This window comes from Telopea speciosissima, chromosome 10 (assembly GCF_018873765.1).
Source record: "Telopea speciosissima isolate NSW1024214 ecotype Mountain lineage chromosome 10, Tspe_v1, whole genome shotgun sequence".
NCBI lineage: Eukaryota > Viridiplantae > Streptophyta > Magnoliopsida > Proteales > Proteaceae > Telopea > Telopea speciosissima.
Window position 1 is genome coordinate 23,009,556 of NC_057925.1, and position 22,454 is coordinate 23,032,009.

The 22,454-nt window shown below is 39.4% G+C and overlaps 2 pseudogenes; one reads left to right on the plus strand and one right to left on the minus strand.

Annotated features, from left to right (window-relative positions):
• Positions 1-425: 425 nt before the first annotated feature.
• LOC122642837 lies at positions 426-1,460 on the minus strand (annotated as a pseudogene).
• A 1,260-nt stretch (positions 1,461-2,720) lies between these two features.
• On the plus strand, positions 2,721-10,515 carry LOC122643434 (annotated as a pseudogene).
• Positions 10,516-22,454: the final 11,939 nt, after the last annotated feature.

Genomic DNA, 22,454 nt, shown 5'->3' on the forward strand with positions numbered 1-22,454 from the left:
GTAAGTCCGGTTTTGGCAAGCTCGGATTAGAAAACTACCATAAAGGGCAGCGATCTTCTCAGCAAATCTAGCGATTTGGTTACAGGTGGCACGTGGAATATGGCTAGCAGCACGTTCCCAGTTGGAAGTTGTATAACCGCCTTAGTGGACCCATCTTAGCTGATGTAACCGTCTCGAGCATGGTTCTTTGAAGCCACATTTTGGAATTGGTTTGCTTGTGGTCCAAGGGAGGCCAGGTGTCAAACGGGGATTGGTCATATGAAAAGGGGTGTATTAACTCCTAAAGCCAACATTCAAACCACCGTTCTGGTATGTACACCGAGGGCCACAAATAAAAAATGTAGAACAGACAAAAATTGAAGGCGTTCCATCTTTTTACGTACGTTTTGTTTTGCCCTTGCTATTATTACTTTTTTTTTTTTTCCAGACAAGCATGCTAGAAGCAAGCAATAATCACTCAATAGCATCCGTTACATATAGCGATCATACAAGCATATTTTAAACATCCCTATCTCCTAGAATAATCTCCTAGTGTGAATGACAATTTTCTGTGAAACCGATAGGCACTGGTAATTATAAGATCATGGCTTAGCAACTGTACCTTACTACTGTGGCTGCATGTTTTGGGTTATCTTTGTTTGGCCAGCTTTCTTTCAACCCACATATTTGGATCGACCTCTCAATCTGGTAACTCCCACCACCTTCTTTGTCTAACAGTAGACAATACCATTCAAAAGTCTTAACAGTAACTTGAAGTCTGAAATCCAGACTGAACAAAAAATTTCCTCTCCAACCTATTCATCTCTGATGTGCTTACTCCTCTACTGTGCCATCGGATGTGCATTGCCACCCAACCGGTACTGCAGAGGATCCTGGTCCCCTTTGCTTAATAGGCATTGTTGAAGAATGCATCATCAAAAAATTTCACTGCTGCCATCACACTTGTAATTATAAGCCAGTAAACATTGAGGGAATTGAGATGGACATCCGTCCATTGGATGAATCTATCGATGTAGATGTAAGCAACAACAAAGCAGGAAGGGCATCAACTTGAGTACTTGATGATACGATCAATGTAATTCTGAATGCCCAGGCTAGGTTCCCTTAAACCATGAAATATGGTAACTGTATCTTTCTTCTTTGTAGTGTCTAGTAACTTCTCATTCTTCTGGACAGATCTCTCTAGAATTGAAGAAAGGAATGACAACACACGAGGGTAGTTTCCAGGAACTTTAGCCAACTTGATTAGACCCAAAGATGAATAAATTTCTGAGTCTACAACCACAGAATCAAGTGTGGTGGTTCCCATATCCAAGTTGAAAGCTTCTTGAAAAAACTATCCAGTCTCTATTACTTACTACATGAGCCTCAGATACGAAGTAGATACTCCGCAGAGAGACCCATGGAGGTGCCTTTCTCTCTTACTTCGCACCAGCCATGACTTTTTGTTTTGTTGTGGAGACAGAAGAAGATGGTTGCTTTAGTAAACCACAAATACACGCTTTTGTACGATTGTACCTCTCTCTCTCTCTCTCTAGTCTCTCCTCCTTTATTCCTTTCTGTGAGGCTAATAGTAATAGGCTAAACCTTTACGGCATTATCTGGAATTGAAGTCGTTTCTGCCATTTTCTATTACAATAATCATATTTGATCCTTTCTAACCCTTGAATTTGATCATTTTTTTTCTGGGTTTAATTTCTTGTAGACTATACCTTTGTAACTGAGGGACCTACAGGTCGGAAACTTTTGCAAGAGATAAAGAGTAAGTCCTCTCTCTTCCTCTCTTTGTGTATGTGTGTGTTCCTATCTTGTGGGGTCTGGGACTTAATATGCATTTCCTTCTGTGTTTTTTCAATCTCACATATACTAACTACCAACATGGTCGATTTACTCGTCCTCACACATTCTCTTTTGGTGTTATCACTGTGCATTCTCATCACCGATACAAGGGCAGCCATTCTGATTTGACTAAAGCCATAATGGATCCTGCACTTGTGTGGCTTCGGTTTGTCATCATACTATTGTTATGGCCAGCGGTGGCAACATCAACCTTTTCAATGCCGAAATCCAATTGCAAGGAAAAATGTGGTAGTATCACAGTTCCTTATCCCTTCGGCTTTGGAGCGAAAGAATGTTACCGTGATGAAAATTTTCTGCTAACCTGCAATGATGATACACCTCCAAAACTATTCTATAGAGATATGGAAGTGTTAAACATTTCATTACAAGGCCAACTGCAAGTGATGAACAAAGTAACCCAGCTATGTTATGACAAAAGGGGCCACAACAAGGACAAGAGCATACACAATATCAATTATACACGTGGACCCTTCACTACTTTCTCTGACACACACAACACGTTCATAGTTGTGGGTTGCCAATGCCTAGGAGAACTCTCCGACTATAGTCATGACTACTAGACGCAAAGTGCGTGCAAAGCGATCTGCGAAGGCAAAGATTTTCATCCTATGGAAAGTTCCTGCTTCGGCTTTGGTTGTTACCAGACCCCCATTGCAAAAGGCCTCAAGAGTTTCGAGATAAAAACCTTTTATCTTAGCGTCCCTAACGCTACTATCAAGTTTGAGTCTATCTATCCATGCAACTTCGCATTCCTGGTAGATAAGAACTTTTATAAGTTTTCAGTCTCGGATCTCTTACATTTCAGCCCCAATGTCGACAAAAACGGTGTTTCACATGTCCCGCTTGTCTTAGATTGGGCAATGGAGCATGAAAATGGTCAATCTTGTGAAGAAACTAGGAAATACAACGCCAGTTATGCCTGTGGTAGAAACGCCTACTGCTTTAGCTCCAGTTTTGTTCTCAAGGTTACCAAGGTAACCCCTACCTTCCATATGGCTGCAAAGGTAATCTTGATTCTATACATCATTTTCGTACATTTGTTTACACTTTTGGTGGAAAACCCCAAGCTAAGTAAAGTAGTTGGTATATTTGTTGCAGACATTAATGAATGTGCAAATCAAGTTAACAGTCCTTGCAATGGCGTTTGTACAAATTTGAATGGGAGTTACAGCTGCTCTTGCCCACCTGGTCATGATGAAGACGGGAAAAAGAATGGACGTGGATGTGCTCGTAAGCCATTTCCAGTGATTCAGGTCACCACAGGTAAAATACTCTTGAATAGTTAAAGTGTATTTAAATTATTTTTTTTTTAGTAAAGAAGTGTATTTATAATATAATCCTTGTCGAATCATGGGTATTTAACTAAGGTTCTATGGAAATCTCTACTTCTCAACTAGACATAATTATCAGAAAAGAAAAGGTGATGAATATCCTTTGTTTTGAAACAATAATAATCATGGACAAGTGCAGGAACCTTCACTTTATATTTTTTTTTTGACTGTTTTCTCTTCTTCTCTCTATCATGGCAGCATCAACTCATTCAGTGGTTCAGGTTTGGTAATATAAAAGTCATCTACTAGTACTGTGACCTTTCTAATACTGTAACCATTCTATTTGATATCTTTTATGCATAAATGTCCATTTTTGTGGACCTAAACTAGTTGCATTAACACATTAAAAGTCTCTCTCTCTCTCTCTCTTTTGTGAATAAGGAAAATGGATTCTAGGCCAAGTTGCATTATGGTCATACTATTACAAGGCAGTGTTTTACAACATGTGGTGTTGTTCCAACTTTACAACATACAATTTGTCTTATAGTATGAGGGAATAATCGTGATATGGTCAGTACGAGTTTCATTGACTCAGGAATCCCTTAGATTGGTGGAGAAACTGCTTCTTTGTACTCAAAAATTCAGAAGAGAAGAACTTGATGGATAGCATGGTAAATTCTGATAAATTAAAGGGAGCATAGGTAGGAAAATAGAGAATCCAAAGGTACTCTATGATTTTGATGAGAAGAGCTTCGACCTCAACATTGTTTTTAATGGCGATCTAGAGTCCCGTTATACAAGTAGCAGAGACGGAGAAGTGGATGCCCAACGAGAGAGATAGGGGATGTGAAACGTTTGTTTTAATAATGAAAGTAAATGACTATTTTACCCCTACCTGGAGCAGATTATATACATCTGCTCACTAACTACTCAGGAATAAATAACCACTAATAATTTGTAATCACAAATCACACAATAAGACTCATAAATCATACCAAACATCTTAAAAAAATAAAAACTAGTCAAGTAAAGACAAATACAAATTATACCAGAGTTACCCTTAGGCACCGTTTGACAACGTTACTAGTGTTTCTGTGCCGTTTCTGACCAAAAACGTATTTTGGTGTTACTGTTACCAGAATAACGTTACTGGCTTCCTGAAAGGTGTTTGATAAACCTATTCTAGAAACGTATCCAGAACATTATTAATACTGAAATGTGTTTGATAAAACCTGTCTCTGTAATAGTTTTGTATTAATTAATATAAATTACAAAAATACCATTAATACTATAATCCATATAAAGTCAATGATGTTTTTTTTTTGGAAGAAGTCAAGTCAATGATGTTAGGACATTAAAAAGTATTAAAAATCCAAATAAAGTATATATTATAAAAAAAGAGACAGAGATGCGTTAGTAGATAAGTGGAGAAACTGCTTGGTCGTTCTCCTTTGTACTTAGGAATTCAGAAGAGAAGACCTTGATGGATTGCACGGTAAATTCTGATAAATTAAAGGGAGTATAGGTAGGAAAATAGAGAATCCACTTTGAAAGGTACTCTATGATTTTGCTGAGAAGAGATTCGACCTCAACATTATTTTTAATGGCGATCTAGAGTCCCGTTATACAAGTAGTAGAGACGGAGAAGTGGATGCCCAATGAGAGAGATAGGGGATGTAAAACGTTTGTTTTAATAATGAAAGTAAATGACTATTTTACCCCTACCTGGAGTAGGTTATATACACCTGCTCACTAACTACTCACGCATAAATAACCACAAATAATTTGTAATCACAAATCACAAAATAAGACTCATAAATCATACCAAACATCTTAAAAAAAAAAAACTAGTCAACTAAAGACAAATACAAATTATACCAGAGATACCCTTAGGCACTGTTTGACAACGTTACTAGTGTTTCTGTATAACGTTACTGGCTTCCTAAAAGGTGTTTGATAAACCTGTTCTAGAATTGTTTCCAGAACACTATTAATACTGAAAGGTGTTTGATAAAACCTGTTTCTGTAATAGTTTTGTATTGATTAATATAAATTATAGAAATGCCATTAATACTATAATCCATATAAAGTCAATGATGTTTTTTTTTGGTAGAAGTCAAGTCAATGATGTTAGGACGTTAAAAAGTATTAAAAATCCAAATAAAGTATATATTAAAAAAAAAGAGACAAAGATGCATTAATAGATTGGTGGAGAAACTGCTTGGTCATTCTCCTTTGTACTCAAGAATTCAGAAGAAAAGAACTTGATGGATTGCACAATAAATTCTGATAAATTAAAGGGAGTATAGTTAGAAAAATAGAGAATCCACTTTGAAAGGTACTCTATGATTTTGCTGAGAAGAGATTTGACCTCAACATTGTTTTTAATGGCGATCTAGAGTCCCGTTATACAAGTAGCAGAGACGGAGAGGTGGATGCCCAACGAGAGAGATAGGGCATGTGAAATGTTTATTTTTATAATGAAAGTAAATGACTATTTAACCCCTACCTGGAGCAGATTATAAACACCTGCTCACTAACTACTCACGCATAAATAACCACAAATAATTTGTAATCACAAATCACAAAATAACACTCATAAATCATACCAATCATCTTTAAAAAATAAAAACTAATCAAATAAAGACAAATACAAATTATACCAGAGATACCCTTAGGCACCGTTTGACAACGTTACTAGTGTTTCTGTGCTATTTCTGACCAAAAACGTATTTTGGTGTTACTGTTACCAGAATAGCGTTACTGGCTTCCTGAAAGGTTTTTAATAAACCTGTTCTAGAAACGTATCCAGAACTCTATTAATACTGAAAGGTGTTTGACCCCAACTTCTCAAGTGTCTTTAATAAGTTCAATGTCTCATTACAGGTGCCAGCTTGGGATCGTTGTTTCTACTTATTGGTATCTTATTGGTCCTCTGGGGAATTCAAAAAAGAAAGAGCAACAAACTCAAGTAGAAATTCTTCAAGAAAAATAGAGGTTCACATTGTTTAAGCAACAGATATCTTCCCATGAAGGGTCTGCTGGAGCTGCCAAAATCTTTACAGTAGAAGAACTAAGGCAAGCAACTAGCAACTATGCTCAGACCAAGATCCTTGGTCAAGGAGGTAATGGTACAATATACAAAGGAATTCTATCCGATGGTAGAGTTGTTGCCATTAAGAAATAAAAAAAAGTTGACAAAACTCAAGTCGAGCAATTCATAAATGAGGTGGTTATTCTCTCCCAAATTAACCATAGAAATGTCATAAAGCTACTCGGTTGCTGTTTAGAAACCGAAGTTCCTATATTGGTGTACGAATTTGTCAGGAACAAAACCTTATACCAACATATCCATGGTGATCAGGGATGCAACTCTCCAATGTCATGGGATAATCGTCTCAGGATAGCTGCAGAAACATCAGATGCGATTGCTTATTTGCATTCTGCAGCTTCGCCACCTATCGTTCATAGAGATATTAAGTCTCTAAACATACTCTTGGACGATAACTATACAGCAAAGGTGTTAGACTTTGGTGCATCAAGGTTGGTTCCTTTAGACCATAGCTAAATTAGTACACTAATACAAAGAACATGGGGCTACTTGGATCCAGAGTACCTTCAATCAAGTCTACTCACAACAAAGAGTGATGTTTATAGCTTTGGTGTAGTACTTGTGGAGCTATTAGCTGGAAAGAAGGCAATCTTTTCTGAGGGTAGGGTTTGGGATATTCTAGACAAATCTAGCCATGCATTTTGTCACTTTAGTCCAAGAGGGTAGGGTTTGGGATATTCTAGATGATGGGATTATTACTGAAGAGTGCAAAGAGAAACTCCAAGCAGTTCTAGAGCTGGCAGGAAGATGTTTATGACTAAAAGGAGAAGAAAGGCCCACAATGAAGGATGTAGCAATGGAGCTACAGGGATTGAGGAGGGATCAAACCCACCGTTCGGTTGCACAGAAGAGGCGGAATATTGTTTGTTTGTTGAACCATTAGCCTCACTTAGTCACAACGCTATTGGGTACAACAATTTGACTAATGAAGCGGTTGAATCATTAAAAGGTGGGCGAAGATTGTAGCTATTAAATATCATTGGGATCTCTCGTTTTTAGTTTCTCTTCAATTCTTATATTCCATTGTATGGTTTTTACTTATATTTTTGTTTGACTTATACCTGTCATTTCTCACTACAAATTAGTTATAGGGGGATAAACCCCTAAAAAGAGTCTTCTAATTTAGTTATGGAGTTGTGAATTGTGATTATATTATTATTATTTGTATATTGGAGTGATAGGGGGATAAACCCCTAAAAAGAGTCTTCAAAGTGCCCATTTGAAACTGATATTTCCTTTGTTTACCAAAGTATTTTTGAAGCTATCCTGTAGTTATTTTGAATTCCAAGATAAAGTTTCTTCCCCAAGGTCATTTTGGTTACCAGGAATGCTGTATTTTATTTATTTCAACGACAAAATTGCCCGTATGAAAAATGATCTTTCCTTTGGGGTTAACCAAAAGTATTTCCGAAACCATTCTGTAGTGTTCTTTGCTATTATTCTATTCGGGAAGCAGTTTTCTATATGGGATTGTGGCCTACGCCAGCACTCCAATGAGTCTATCTCTCTCCTTTAAAACAAGGTGGCAAAAGTGTCTTTTGACATGGGGAGGAGAGAGATAGACTCATGGGAGTGCTGGCATAGGCCACACTCCTGGACATAGATATTTTTCCCTGTTCTTAATGTTGCTTTCTTATTAATTATATGCTTTGCTATATATCGTGTCTCTGAAAACCAGGGATGCCTCTGCACAATGCTGCTAAGGAGTGAAAGACAGGGGCAATAAGATTTTCAGTTGAGAATGGAGCATTTCTGCCACCAGACATCAATGACAACAGGTTTAATCCCCCTCCTGGTCTCGAATGGGCATACGAGGAGATGAAATGGCTTCAAGAAGGAAAACTCTCATCTACTGGCGAGATTACAGAACGCTCTGTAAGCTAAGCTGCTAAAGCATCCAATGCCCCCCAAAACAAAACAGATCCATCACACTTTCCTTCCATCCATTTCAACTCTAGAAACTCAAACTTCTTCCTTCTGTGTTGTGTACTTTTATATTTGTGCTTTGTTGGGTCTCTTACGTCTTTGTGCTGTATACTACTATGGCTATTGTAAACTTTTATTTTATTAATAGATAAAAAGAAGACTGTATTATCTGAGTTTCTACTTTCTACGGTTCATTGTCTCCCATTCGGAGATTAGAGAGGAGAAGAGGCGGGGAAGAAGGGGAAGAAGAGCAGTCGTGGGTTTGAGAAAGAAGAAGAGGAGTCGTGGAGGGATCCAGATCCTCTACTGTCGAGCTGCCTGGCAGGCTGGTACTGCCGAGACACAGCAAGGCGGGGAATGACTGCCTTACCCCTGCCTGAGCGCCTTTCCTGAGCAGGGGTAAGGCAGTCATTCACCGCCTCGCTGTGTCTCGGCAGCACGGTCCTGCCGGACAGCTTGGCAGTAGAGTAGAGGATCCAAATTGGTCGTGGAGGGAGTTTCTTTGGATTCAGGTCTTCTACGGCCTAGCAGATAGCAGCCATCGTCCTGCTCAGCCCTCTGAGAGCGCCATGTGGATTTAAGGGCATCTAATAGTTAAGTTCAAATTGGCCGACTTTAATGACTGGATGCCACTAAACTGGTGACCAACCCAAACATCTGGGCAACCCGTTTTGGTTCAATAGCATGAACCAACCCAAACTGTAGGTAACTCCCAAATCACATACGGGCCCTAAATCGAAATCGTTGCTCTGCAACCACCGGTTTATTCTTCTTCGTCGAACTCGTCACCCACGAGCCAAATCCATTCCGGCTTCTTCTTCTTCTCCGCTGAGCTCTGCAAGACATAAGGTAGAAGAATAACTCATGACCAGGGTACTGAAAAAGTGAATCTGATTGGGCAATTCAAATTGGTCTCTCCCTACAGCTTTTCTAGGATTACGCCCCATCCTGGCTGATTCCGGCAGCTGCTGGCTCGATTCTGATTGATTTTGTCCAGAATCGGAATTTTGGCTTTGAAAACCCTACTCATGACTGAATAGCAACCATCTAGCATAATGGTTTCATACACTGTCATCTGCTTCACCCTTCATGCCTTTACTCTAGCCTCATAACCTCTGCAACAATTCCATTTCTAAAATCACAAATGCATGCTATTGTTTTTTTTTGTGGGGATTTGATTGTCATTGTCACAAAAGCTAAGAGAGTTTCAAGCACGGGATTATGTGAGTTTGTCTATTGGAAACACTTATCTGTGAAGTTCATCAATTCTAGAATTTCCATTAAAAAACATAGGGACATCTCTGCATGGCCAAATCGAATAGAGAATTTTGGCTCAATTGAGTAACTTCTTGTTGAAATAATTGAAAAAAAATCAACTATTCTTTTATTACAGGTAGATAAATCAGATCTTCACTAAACTCAAATAAAAAACCCAAAAAGAAACCAAACAATTAAATTTTTTTTATATGAAATTGTAGCCCTCGGGAACTCTAAATCAAGGATTCGTGTATTGTGTGTGTGGGTAGGTTTAAACCCAGTATTTGATGCATCACAGAAGATTTCAATCCGAAGGATTCTTTACCAGGAGAAACGGACAGACAGTAGTACACACAGAGTTGCAGAGCGGCGGAGGAAGAAGACGCCTTTTTCATTCGGGCTTTTGTTTTTGGGGATTTAGATCGACAGACTCGATTTAGATGTGGGCATTCGCCTTTGTATTGCAGATCTTGACGGAGAAGAAGAAGTCGGCCACGATTTGGCTCGTGGGTGACGAGTTCGACGGAGAAGAAGAAGCTGGTGATTGCAAAGTGATGAATTCGACGTGATTTGGGGATTTACCTACAGTATGGGTTGGTTCATATTATTGAACCAAAACGGGTTGCCTAGATATTTGGGTTGGTCACCGGTTAGTGGCATCCACTCGTTAAAGTGAACCAGTTTGAACTTAACCGTCAGATGCCCCCTAAATCCACGTGGCGCAGTCAAAGGGCTGGGCAGGATGATGGCTGCTATCTGCTAGGTCGTGGAAGATCTAAATCCAGTTTCTTTTGTTTTAATGCTGTAAACCGAGCTAGGTTTGGTAAGCCCGACCGGTCCGGTTTGAGTTGGTATAAACTTAAACTGCTTTTAACTCTTTTTTTCAAACTTTTACAAAAGAAGCTGTTGGATTTTAACTCTTGTTTATGCGTTGTTGTGTCGCTTGCAGGTTGCAAGGGCCAGAAGATGGTTGCTGTAGCCAAGGCCGTAGAGCGTAGAGGTTCTATATCCAATTCAACTACTAATTTGGATCCTCTATTGTCGAGCTGCTCAACAGGATCCTACTGTCAAGACACAACAAAGCGATAAATGACCGCCTTACCCCTCACTTAGACAACGCGCTTGGACAAGGGTAAGGCGTTAATTTACCGTCTTGCTGTGTCTTAACAGTAAGGTCCTGCTAGGTAGCTTGGCAGTAGAGAATCAGGGTCCGTCAACTATACAAGGGTGGGCAAATATCTCAAATGCTACATATAAAAAAAAATTTCTTTTGCTACGAAACTACAACTATTACTACTATTGAGCTCTATCCCAAGTAAATAGCGTCGGCTATATGGATATTGTTCCAAATATAGGGCAATGATTTGTTGGTACTGTAATATTTTTTTTCATAAAAAAAAATTAATTTCTAGTGAAAAAACATCATTCAAAATAAATATTGATTTGTGACTTCAAAGCATAGAATGAGAAGGGAACTCTACCTAAGCTAAATTTAAGATATATTTTCTGTTGCACTGGGGGATTATTTTCATTTATTTTAAGGAATAAAGAAAAATAAATGAAACATAAAAGAAAAGTGATGAATAATGATGAGAAAAGATAATAGAATTGGAGTAAGATTCCTATTGAAGGAGAAAGATTTCTTCCCCCACCCCTACCCCTAGGGTTAACCAGATTTCATTACAAGTAGAGATTAAATTTGGGCCAAAAAAAACTTGAAGCCACTCAAAAATTTATGGGCTTGGGCTGGAATTTTTGGCCCATGAACTGAGCTTAGGCCTAGAACCCAACACAAGAGTGTCCTTGCTGGGCTTCGGGTTGGGGCTTCCATTTTGTTGAACCGGTGCCAATCCAAGAAGGGGTGAATTAGTTGATACCGTATATATGATAGGCCTAAATTAACATTTACTATGCAAAGCAAAAGATAAATCCTAATATTGAGGGGGAGGGGAAGTAAAGAGACAATGATTACACAACAATATTTATAGTGGTTTGACTTTTTAATGATATCCCACACAATATGACTTTTGATATGGTTTAATTTTCTCATGGCATTGATCAAGTCTTCTCACAATTATTTTCTTATGCTTATTAGTAAACCCAAGTAGTTTCCCGAGCTACTAGAACAAAAGGTCGGTTAATTGTGTTATCTTTTTTGGTGTGATAGGTTGATAAAACTCCAAATTTCTTATAGATTATGAATTGACCTGATGATTCTTTAGTGCTCCAAAGATTCATTTTAATACTTGCCCTTTGGCTTACAAAGTACCAAGCAAACACCATCTCTGTATTATCGCGTCAAACGGTTGGAATGTCTCTAAAAAAAGATGAAAGAAAATTGCTCTTTGATCCAGTCTTGGCCTGTCGCCTATTTGGTTTGAGTAAGTAAGCTCGAGGGGTGTTTTACACCGAATTCCTTAAAGTCATCTGGTTTGAGAGTGATTGGTCTAAAACTCGTTACAAGAGCCATCTAGAAAGCATAAGAGGTCAAGATATTAAATGGATTGAAATAGTATGCTAAAAAAACAAAAGAGAATAAAGCGTGATAATGGTTGCATGTATAGTGAGCTTATATAGCGCTTAGACATTATGGGTTAGCTTAAGATGAGTAGACTTGAGTGTATAAGTGGAAGTTGGTTGACCATGGAAGAGTTTCTTGTTCTTTGCTTAAGTTTGTGTTGAACTTCATTGGTAGTCTTAAGGATCCTTGTCATGAACTCATTGATAGAAATTTTATTTGTTTTGAAGTGGTTGAATTAAGTTGATTACTTGAGACAAGCAGAGTAGTTCTTTTTGTTCTCTTTCACTCGAAGACGAGTGTGAGAATCCATTCCGAACGCAAGCTCGTGGGAGGTCTTTCCCTCGCTATTTGGATCTTCTTGCTGACGGTATGTTGGTCATCCGCATTCCTCGATAAAAAGGAAGGGGTTTTATGTCAATTATCAAGGGATGGGGGCCATGCAATCATATGAAATGGAGTCGCCACCTAAGGTTAGGGCCTAGGACCTGATTGGTGTAGCCCTGTGAAGGGCTTCATGATTCCGTTTGGTCTATAGTCGAGATTCGGGGTAAGTGGTCGGGTTATGAGAATGGTAAGATGTTAGGCACCCACCATGCCCGTAAAACCGATCTTTCTACTAGATGCTTATTTTGAATGTTCTCCCTTTATGAATGTCCTATACCAACATGTATGATTAAAATGATGGTGCACTAACCATTTAAATAAAACTAAATTATTTTATACTAACTGTTATGTACACTACACATGAATATTTAAGAGTCTATATTGTACTGAAATCAATGGTTAACAATAGAAATGTATACTTGTATGATAAAGAATGCAACTATAAAAAATGCAATGCAGAGGACGTCCCCCGGCTCAGGTGGAGACAAATGACCAACTTTGTTCTCTGTCAGATAGAGTAATGGCTTATGGGAATTGAACTATCCTCTATCGGACAGAGTAACAACTTCCGAAGTTTTGATTGCCCTCTGTTGGACAGAGTAACGGCTTTTGCAAATCGAATTCGGATGTCATCGGCAAAATAAGGGCGTCGCGATGTTTTGGGAGTTAAACACTCGACCCTCAGACAAATTGGCTATGCGATGAGGAATTCCCAAGGATTGGTCAAAAAGGTCGGGTTTGGGTAAACTAGTTTTGGACAAGGGAGGAAGGGTTGAAAGCTTGGAGTTGGGGGGAGCACCAAAAGGGAAACAAGACTTTCGGGTGTAAAGGTGAGAATGTGGGATCCGGAGCACCCCTCTCTGGAAATATGGAATGCTTGAAATGAGAGGAGGGACCCCAATTTATAGGGAAATTTGGTCCTCCACGGCACCGCGGAACGGAGTTCGAGTTAGTGCGGCACGGTGCCAAGTGGGGTTGTGGTGCCTGGGGTCTCACGGGTGTTGCGGAGATGCTTTGCAGTGGTCCTAGTGCGTGCCACGCTCATGCCGAGCTTTAGATTTTAGGGTTTTGGGGAAATGTCGTTGGGGACATTGTCAGTCATCCGTGTCGGGTTGTCGACATCGCCGGGAGTGGTGACAAAATTCAATGTCTACAACAAACAAAAGTGCAAGTTGGGAAGTGTGATTGAGCCATACACATTCATGAAAAAGTGTTATTTAATTTATGATTTTAATTTAATATTCATGATTAAATTGATATCACTTTGCAATTTTTGTGATCATAGGCAAACGGTGGCAATCCGAATATTGGAAGCATATTGGCCTTAGCTATAATTGCGTGTTCAAAGATATTGATGAGCCTTTAGAGATACGGCATCAATATTGCATGGAGATGATACAAGCTTAGAAACTCAGCTTAATTACGAGCCTGATTTAGATTTGTTTGATTTGGCTTTAGAAGTTATGGACGAAGAAAATAAAAAACTAAATAAGTAAAATTGTGAAGGGCAAAAAAGGAAATTAGAGAAGGGAATAAGGTTTGAATAGAAGAGAGGAAGTAGGACTAAATAAGTAAAATTGTGAAGGGCAAAAAAGAAAATTAGAGAGGGCAATAAGGTTTGAATAGAAGAGAGGAGGTGGGACTCAAATCCCACCACGGAGTTCTCTCTCCCATCTCTCCCTAGCTTTCTTAAAATCTCTTTTCCCTCAAATATCTCCACGTTTCCATCCCTCTAATTTTTCCATGTTATCTCTCTCCCATATTTCTTAAAAGCCGTCTCTTTCCCTAAAATCTCTTTATGGTTTAGCTTTCCCATCTCTCCTAAACATCCTAAAAATTCCATCTCTCTTAAAAATCCCAATTTCCCTCTTAATCGTGTTGGTCGTCTCTCCCTCCTTGGCTTTAGGTGTAGATGAAACATTGATTCTCTTTAATTGATTTCTGGTTTGGTATACTTGATTGCTTGATGTTAAGACTTTTATTTTGTGGAATGAAATTTTATTGTTAAATCTAGTTTAGGGAATTTATGTTTGTGATTCATATTTTCTATTCAAGGAATGGTTTTTATTGTGATTGTGACTGTTCTGATGATAGTCTATAACTGACCGAACTAAGCATGCTAAGCAAAAGCGAAAGACAATAGTGATGGGCAAGATAGACTATAACTATGATAATTTATGATTATTTTTCTGTGGTGTCATTAGGCTTATAACTGTAATGGACCGTAGGTGGGCGCCATAGATTAAAGACCAATGTGGATTCGAAACCTGAAGACAATTCTTCCCAATAGATTTTATCCCTTCATTATTTTCCAATTCCCTTGCTGGGCTTCGGGTTGGGGCTTCCATTCTGTTGAACCGGTGCCAATCCAAGAAGGGGTGAATTAGTTGATACCGTATATATGATAGGCCTAAATTAACATTTACTATGCAAAGCAAAAGATAAATCCTAATATTGAGGGGGGGGGAGGGGGAGGGGAAGTAAAGAGACTATGATTACACAACAATATTTATAGTGGTTTGACTTTTTAATGATATCCCACACAATATGACTTTTGATCTGGTGTAATTTTCTCATGGCATTGATCAAATCTTCTCACAATTATTTTCTTATCCTTATCAGTAAACCCAAGTAGTTTCCCGAGCTACTAGAACAAAAGGTCGGTTAATTGTGTTATCTTTTTTGGTGTGATAGGTTGATAAAACTCCAAATTTCTTATAGATTATGAATTGACCTGATGAAAATTTCTTATAGATTATGAATTGACCTGATGATTCTTCAGTGCTCCAAAGATTCATTTTAATACCTGCCCTTTGGCTTACAAAGTCCCAAGCAAACACCATCTCTGTATTATCGCGTCAAACGGTTGGAATGTCTAAAAAAAAAGATGAAAGAAAATTGCTCTTTGATCCAGTCTTGGCCTGTCGCCTATTTGGTTTGAGTAAGTATGCTCGAGAGGTGTTTTACACCAAATTCCTTAAAGCCATCTGGTTTGAGAGTGATTGGCCTAAAACTCGTTACAAGAGCCATCTAGAAAGCATAAGAGGTCAAGACATTAAATGGATTGAAATAGTATGCTAAAAAAACAGAAGAGAATAAAGCGTGATAATGGTTGCATGTATAGTGAGCTTATATAGCGCTTAGACATTATGGGTTAGCTTAAGATGAGTAGACTTGAGTGTATAAGTGGAAGTTGGTTGACCATGGAAGAGTTTCTTTTTCTTTGCTTAAGTTTGTGTTGAACTTCATTGGTAGTCTTAAGGATCCTTGTCATGAACTCATTGATAGAAATTTTATTTGTTTTGAAGTGGTTGAATTAAGTTGATTACTTGAGACAAGCAGAGTAGTTCTTTTTGTGCTCTTTCACTCGAAGACGAGTGTGAGAATCCATTCCGAACGCACGCTCGTGGGAGGTCTTTCCCTCGCGATTTGGATCTTCTTGCAGACGGTATGTTGGTCATCCGCATTCCTCGATGAAAAGGAAGGGGTTTTATGTCAATTATCAGGTAATGGGAGCCATGCAATCATATGAAATGGAGTCGCCACCTAAGGTTAGGGCCTAGGACCCGATTGGTGTAGCCCTGTGAAGGGCTTCATGATTCCGTTTGGTCTATAGTCAGAGATTCGGGGTAAGTGGTCAGGTTATGAGAATGGTAAGATGTTAGGCACCCACCATGCCCGGTAAAACCGATCTTTCTACTAGATGCTTATTTTCGAATGTTCTCCCTTTATGAATGTCCTATACCAACATGTATGATTAAAATGATGGTGCACTAACCATTTAAATAAAACTAAATTATTTTATACTAACTGTTATGTACACTACACATGAATATTTAAGAGTCTATATTGTAATGTATACCTGTATGATAAAGAATGCAACTATAAAAAATGCAATGCAGTGGACGTCCCCTGGCTCAGGTGGAGACAAATGACCAACTTTGTTCTCTGTCGGACAGAGTAATGGCTTATGGGAATCGAACTATCCTCTATCGGACAGAGTAACAACTTACGAAGTTTTGATTGCCCTTTGTTGGACAGAGTAACGGCTTTTGCAAATCGAATTGGGATGACTTCGGCAAAATAAGGGCGTCGCGATGTTTTGGGAGTTAAACACTCGACCCTCAGACAAATTGGCTATGCGATGAGGAATTCCCAAGGATCGGTCGAAAAAGGTCGGGTTTGGGTAAACTAGTTTTGGACAAGGGAGGAAGGGTTGAAAGCTTGGAGTTGGGGGGGGGGGGGGGGAGCACCAAAAAGGGAAACAGGACTTTCGGGTGGCAGAAAGGTGAGAATGTGGGATCTGGGAGCACCCCTCTCTGGAAATCTGGAATGCTTGAAATGAGAGGGAGGGACCCCAATTTATAGGGAAATTTGGTCCTCCACGGCACCGCGGAACGGAGTTTGAGTTAGTGCGGCATGGCGCCAAGTGGGGTTGTGGTGCCTGGGGTCTCACGGGTGTTGCGGAGATGCTTTGCAGTGGTCCTAGTGCGTGCCACGCTCATGCCGAGCTTTAGATTTTAGGGTTTTGGGGAAATGTCTTTGGGGACATTGTCAGTCATCCGTGTCGGGTTGTCGACATCACCGGGAGTGGTGACAAAATTTAATGTCTACAACAAACAAAAATGCAAGTTGGGAAGTGTGATTGAGCCATACACATTCATGAAAAAGTGTTATTTAATTTATGATTTTAATTTAATATTCATGATTAAATTGATATCACTTTGCAATTTTTGTGATCATAGGCAAACGGTAGCAATCCGAATATTGGAAGCATATTGGCCTTAGCTATAATTTCGTGTTCAAAGATATTGATGAGCCTTTAGAGATTCGGCATCAATATTGCACGAAGATGATACAAGCTTAGAAACTCAGCTTAATTAAGAGCCTGATTTAGATTTGTTTGATTTGGGTTTAGAAGTTATGGACGAAGAAAATAAAAAACTAAATAAGTAAAATTGTGAAGGGCAAAAAAGGAAATTAGAGAAGGGAATAAGGTTTGAATAGAAGAGAGGAAGTGGGACTAAATAAGTAAAATTGTGAAGGGCAAAAAAGAAAATTAGAGAGGGCAATAAGGTTTGAATAGAAGAGAGGAGGTGGGACTTAAATCCCACCACGGAGTTCTCTCTCCCATCTCTCCCTAGCTTTCTTAAAATCTCTTTTCCCTCAAATATCTCCACGTTTCCATCCCTCTAATTTTTCCATGTTATCTCTCTCCCATATTTCTTAAAAGCCGTCTCTTTCCCTAAAATCTCTTTATGGTTTAGCTTTCCCATCTCTCCTAAACATCCTAAAAATCCTATCTCTTAAAAATCCCAATTTCCCTCTTAATCGTGTTGGTCGTCTCTCCCTCCTTGGCTTTAGGTGTAGATGAAACATTGATTCTCTTTAATTGATTTCTGGTTTGGTATACTTGATTGCTTGATGTTAAGACTTTTATTTTATGGAATGAAATTTTATTGTTAAATCTAGTTTAGGGAATTTGTCTTTATGATTCATATTCTCTATTCAAGCAATGGTTTTTATTGTGATTGTGACTGTTCTGATGATAATCTATAACTGACCGAACTAAGCATGCTAAGCAAAAGCGAAAGACAATAGTGATGGGCAAGATAGACTATAACTATGATAATTTATGATTATTTTCTGTGGTGTCATTAGGCTTATAACTGTAATGGACCGTAAGTGGGCGCCATAGATTAAAGACCAATGTGGATTCGAAACCTGAAGACAATTCTTCCCAATAGATTTTATCCCTTCATTATTTTCCAATTACTTGCTTTCTTTTAATTTAATTTTTGAAACTCTAAATAGCATTGCATCTTAGCCGTCTAGTTCCCTATGGATACAATAACTTCTTACCATTGTCCTAGTAATAGCAATAGGGTTAATAAATAATTATTTTTGGTCTAATAATGACACGATCAATTCTCTCCATCTCACTCCTTGTTTTTCTCCCTTTTTATTTTAAATATGAGGAAGGGGGTTCTTGGCTTCCTTGGCCGAACCCTCTCTCTCTCTCTCCCCCTCATCTCTCCCCCACAAAATCTGTCCCTTTCATATTTTCTCTCCTCTTTCTTTCCTTCTTTTTCTCGTTCTCTTCCCTTAATTTTTCTCTCATTTCTTCTCTTCCTCTCCTCTTTCCTATTCTGAAAATTTCTAACCTAAGAACCTAAAACAAAAAATGGCAAAATATACTTACCTTTAGAAGATCCAAAATCTTCTTTTAGCTTTGGCCCTCCAAGAATCCAAACTCCATCTTTCCCAAAATCCAGCTTCAAACACTCATCTTGGCTTCCTTAAAAATTGGCAAGTTGAGAATAGAAAAATGGGGTTTTTACTTAATGAATTTCACTCTTCTTAAATTCCGTAGGAAAAGTCCAAACTACCCTTGATGGCCCATGTCTTGCCAACTTTATTAGCCAATAGGATATATTTTTTTTGGCACCCTTGTGACCTTGTCTCCCTTATTTATGGTGTTGCCCCTTGACTGAGGTGAGGTTCCTAATATACCCACACTTTGACTGACAATTCCCATGTGGTCCTTTGACCAAGGTGAAGTTACCCTTTCGCCCTAGCAAAACCACCCAATCTATATCTATGAACATCGATCATAGATATAGATTGAAAGTTCGAATGGCCATTCAATGCGAATTGATGCCACCAAACCTGTTCTTGGTAGGCTTCTTGAAGAATCTTAGTCCCGGTCATGGATGCTAGAGTTTGCCTTAATCACTTGAGCAAAAGATTTGCGACCGCAATTGAATGAACTCTCAGGTTCAATGAAATCGGGGATGCATGTTGTTTACTCCCTAAAATCGACGGCCAAGAATGGAAGGATTTAGAATTGGGCCATGGAACCAGGGCCACAGGTAGCCTGGGAACGGACAGGGTTAGACCTGGGCTAAGTCAAGCCGAAGGACTAGATGCGGGACCAGCCAGGACATGATCGGGTTACGCGATCGTTACCAGGGCTATAACACCTCTGTTAACAAAATAGAATTTAGGGAATGGCTAGAATAATCGATGTGATTATTCAGCCCTTATATTTATAATTTTCTTAAAAACACTGAAATTACATCAATAACCCTGTATAGTCGACCACGAGAGCTATAGGGAATAAAAGGAGAAAAATACCAAAACTACCCTTATAATATTGGGTGACACAACTCAACACTCCCCTCAAGGTGGGGCATAGATATCACACATACCCAACTTGACTAGACTAAGATGAAACAACTTCCCACTCAACCCTTTGGTAAAGACATCGGCCAGTTGATCTCCAGACTTCACAAAAGGAATACAAATCTGCCCACTCTCTAACTTCTCCTTGATGAAGTGTCTGTCAATCTCCTCATGCTTGGTACAGTCATGCTGGACTGGATTGAGGGGAATGTTAATTGTTGCTCTGTTGCCACAGTACAACATCATTGGAAGATGAACAGAACCACGGATATCTAGTAGTAAACTCTGAAGCCACAATAACTCACATATGCCCTGGGCCATAGCACGAAATTCAGCTTTAGCACTAGATCTTGCCACAACATTTTGTTTTTTACTCCACCATGTGACCAGATTTCCTCCAACAAAAGTATAATAGCCAGAGGTAGATTTCTTGTTAGGATTACTACCCCAATCAGTATCTGTGTAAGCCTCAATGCGAAGATGGTCATGAGGAGACAAAAGAATCCCTTTTCCTGAAGCTGATTTCAAGTAATGAAGAATACGAAGAACAACAGCCATGTGAGTGGAATAAGGATCATGCATGAACTGGCTTACTAGGCTCATAGCAATGGCAATATTTGGTCTGGTGTGGGAGAGATAAATCAGTTTTCCCACCAAACGTTGATATCTGCCCTTAGCAACAGGTTCACCATCCTTCTCTTGCAGATGAGTAGTAACTTCCAAAGGAGTGTCACAAGGATGACAACCAAGTAAACCAGTCTCTAATAGTAAATCTAGAACATACTTTCTTTGTGAGAGAAAGATGCCTTTGGGAGAACAGGCAACTTCAATCCTAAGAAAATATCTTAGCTGTCCTAGATCTTTTATGTCAAATTCTCGTCCCAAGAAAGTCTTCAGGTGAGAAACTTCATTTGCATCATTACCAGTCACAACTATGTCATTAACATAAACTACAAGAAGAGTGACCTTTTCTCCCTTTCACTTGATGAACATAGTGTGATCAACATTACTCTGTTTGTATCCACAGGAGACCATGGCTTTATGAAACCTTTCAAACCATGGCTATGGAGATTACTTCAACTAGTATAGTGCCCTTTTGAGCCTACAGACTTTCCCATGGGTCTTGTCAGAGGAAAAACCGGGAGGAACTTCCATATATACCTGCTCTTCCAACTCTCCATGAAGGAATGCATTTTTGACATCCAATTGCTGTAGGTCCCAGCCAAGGTTGACAGCACAAGACAGCAAGACCTAGACAGTGTTCAACTTTGCAACAGGAGCAAATATCTCTTGGTAGTCGATCCCATAAGTCTGAGTAAAACCTTTGGCCACAAGCCTGGCTTTAAATCTATCCACTGTCCCATCTAGCTCCTGTTTGACAACAAATACCCATTTGCTCCCGACTGGTCTCTTACCCGAAGGAAGAACAACTAGCTCCCATGTCTCATTTTTAAATAAGGCCGTCATTTCTTCCATTATGGCTACTTTCCACTTTGGATCTGCCATCGCCTCCTTCCATTTCTGAGGAATAGAAATAAAGGAAAGAGAAGAAATGAATGCAAGATAGGAAGGAGACAAAGCATCATAGGAAACAACATTGGAGATGGGGTGTTGGGTGCATGACCTAACGCCTTTACAAAGAGCGATAGGTAAGTCAAGAGAAGGATCCTTACCAGATGATGTAGCAGGGTCTGAATCTGGATCAAGTGCAAACGATTGTAGAGGTAGTATGGTGGTGGTGGTAGTTTCAACTTGTCCTGTGCGCTCCTGGGTATATACTTTATCAACAGGGATTTGACTGACTGGTCTACGCTCCCCCTGATGGGGAACCACTGTAGGAGTTGAAGTTATAGAGGGCTCCCCCTGAATAGGAGCCAGAAGAATGATCAGACACATCTTCAAAACCCTGATCCTGCTCCCCCTGAAGAGGTGTCAAAGAATAATACGACAAGGACTCATGGAAGACAATATCCATGGAGATAAAAGTACATCGAGTAGGTGGATGATAACACTTGTATCCTTTTTGGGTTGCAGAGTAGCCCAGAAAAATACACCGAATGCTTTGTGAATCAAATTTTCCATAAGGATGATGATTGCGAACATAGCAGACACAACCAAAATCTTTGGGGAGAACCACAAAGGAGGAGGAACCCTCGAGGAGGTCAATGGGGGAACGACCATCAAAGACACGGGTAGGCACACGGTTGATGAGATAAGCACCAGTAAGAATGGCATCACTCTAGTATTGGGAAGGAACCTACCGTGCAAACATAATGACTCGGTCCACCTCAAGGAGATGTCAATTTTTCCTCTCAGCAACCCCATTCTAGGCAGGTGTGTTAACACAGCTAGTCTGATAGACAATACCATGTGCAGCCAAATAAAGTTGGAACTGACCCTCCATGTATTCTCTGCCATTATCACCGCGTAAATTAGCAAGGTGGCATTGAATTGGGTTTGAACCATACGATGGAATAACTGAAAGCAGCAGAAGACCTCACTTTTATGGCTCATCATATATACCTAGTTGGCACAAGTATAACAATCTATAAAGGAGACAAACCATCTATGACAAAAAATGAAAGTACAATGGGCAGGACCCCATACATCAGAATGAACCAAAGCAAAAGGAGACTTACTTCTTTTATTTAATGAAGAATAACTGGAACGAGTCTATTTGGCCAAAACGCAAGCCTCACATAAAAACTCATTCTTATTACAATGCTTGATCAAGTGAGGAAACAAAAGAGCTAAAGCACTAAGGGATGGGTGACCAAGCCGACAGTGCCAGAGATGAAGGTCAGGTGACGAGGTGGACTCTAAATGATGAGCTGTAGAGGAAGCCGAATACAAAGTAGAAGGCTAACCCGTGTCAAGTAAGTAGAGACCACCTTGCATCTTACCACCCCCAATCGTGCGCTCCATCTCCAGATCTTGT